Here is a 2,118-nt window from a genome sequence, read left to right on the forward strand (position 1 = left end):
CACCATGAGGGGAGAGGAGACTCCCCCCAAAACACAGCACCGGCACTGCAGCTCAGGGGCCCCACGTATCAACCCCTTCAGTACTGAGCTACAGAATTAGCAAAGTTATGTTTTTTTCCTGCGTTATTCATGCGTTTTAGGGACTTGTAGCCTAATATCTATAGAATAAAGCACCAGGGACTTGAAAAACGGGGAAAACCGGTATGGCTGGGAGCCTGGGGCCCATGGCCACCCACCAAATTTTATACTGGGAAGGACTTTCGCACATTCAATTTTTGTACATCTGTTCCTGCTCTCACCACTACACATGTATGCAACATGTGTAGGCTCTCCAAAGGTCCTGAAACCACAGGTTGAAACAAACAGAAGAAGCGGATGCTAGCACCATGTGTAGGAAGTGATTCCAGACTTGTAGGGGCTATAATATTCATACAGCCCGGAGCCCATGGCAGTATGAATCTGCCTCTGTATTATAGAGGACGTCTGGCTTAGCGCGTGTTCACACGCATCAATTTCCCATCTGGATTTGCCAGAAATGTAGTCACAAATATTCTTACAAGTCCCATGTGGAGGTAAAATATTGGTATCCCGTTCACAGAACAAGAAGTCACTATGAAATAAGTCTTGACGGCACCCACGTAAATACTACAGCGCCACTCTGTGTGTAGTGGTCAGACCTGGTTACTGCAAATCAGTCCTATTCATTTAAATAAAGGGTTTGTCAATGAATATAGGAAAAATGAAAGTGGTTAAAAAAAAAGAACACATACTTTCCCCGCTCTGGTTAACACATCGCTATAATACTTATGATTTTTGAGCCAGGCACCTGACCGGAGGTTTTGGGTGGGGGGTATTCAAAGGACCCACTACATCCAATGAGTGTCCACTTTGTGTGTGCGGTAAACAAGTCCTTAGACAGTAAGCCCTTAGTCATATGGCTATGATTTCACTCTGTAATGTCTTATTTACTGTGTATATGTCCACCTAAATGTGTAATGCGACACGGAATATGATGGCGCTATATAATAATAATAATCTTTATATAGCGCCATCACATTCCGTAGCGCTTTACAAATCATATATATAAAGTTTATTGAAGATGGAAGTGAAGTCCTTTGATATCCATTGAATGAAACAGCTGTCTATTCAATTCTCAGTGTAGTAGGGGTAATGAGGGGTCATACATATTTCTAAAGGTAGGATGACCATAAAATAGACCAGCCCTTTAAGCTGCCTGACCAGGTCCTTTGTAGGATTGGCTTGTATGTCTGGTATTGACACGCACGCCCTCAAATACAAACACATACTGTGCGAAATGCAATAAAAAATGTATTGTCGTCCTCCAGAACCTGGCAGCGCTCCTGGGCACACACTGCCAGAGGATTAGGAAGACTTTCTCACAGGCCTCAGGGGAGGGAACAAGGAAGCTGCAGGTGAGCACATCTCCCAGTGTGGGATCAGCTAACCATACAGGATCTACATCTGCAGAGAAACCTCCCCCAGGGATTAGAATCTGTTATACTACTTTATTATTTATGGTTATGCTGATCAGGCAGTTGATGTCCTCAACACACTTAAAGGGCACCTACCACCACAAATCTACCTATAAAGGTAGATCGGGTGGTAGGTGAATCAATGGGACGTGAGGATAGCCCTTTTAAGGGCTAATCCTCACGTCCCCGCACTGTTTTATAAACTTTTATTACTTATATATGTTAATTTACTTATGCGGCTACCGGGGCGTGGAGTAGCCGCATCTGAGGTTACACGAGGCGGCTACTCCACGCCCCGGTAGCCACATTACCCCTCCTACTCACCATGTTCGGCGCGCAGCTGCTCGTAGCTGCGCGCCCTCGTCCGCCGATCCTGCCGTCTGCGCATGCGCAGAACAGCAGGCCCGCGCCTGCGCGGTCACTGCTCTGAAGCCGGGGCTGCGCAGGCGCGGGCCTGCTGTTCTGCGCAGGCGGCAGGATCGGCGGACGAGGGCGCGCAGCTACGAGCAGCTGCGCGCCGAACATGGTGAGTAGGAGGGGTAATGTGGCTACCGGGGCGTGGAGTAGCCGCCTCGTGTAACCTCAGATGCGGCTACTCCACGCCCCGGTAGCCGCATAAGTAAAT

This window comes from Engystomops pustulosus, chromosome 7 (assembly GCF_040894005.1).
Source record: "Engystomops pustulosus chromosome 7, aEngPut4.maternal, whole genome shotgun sequence".
NCBI classification, from domain to species: Eukaryota; Metazoa; Chordata; class Amphibia; order Anura; family Leptodactylidae; genus Engystomops; species Engystomops pustulosus.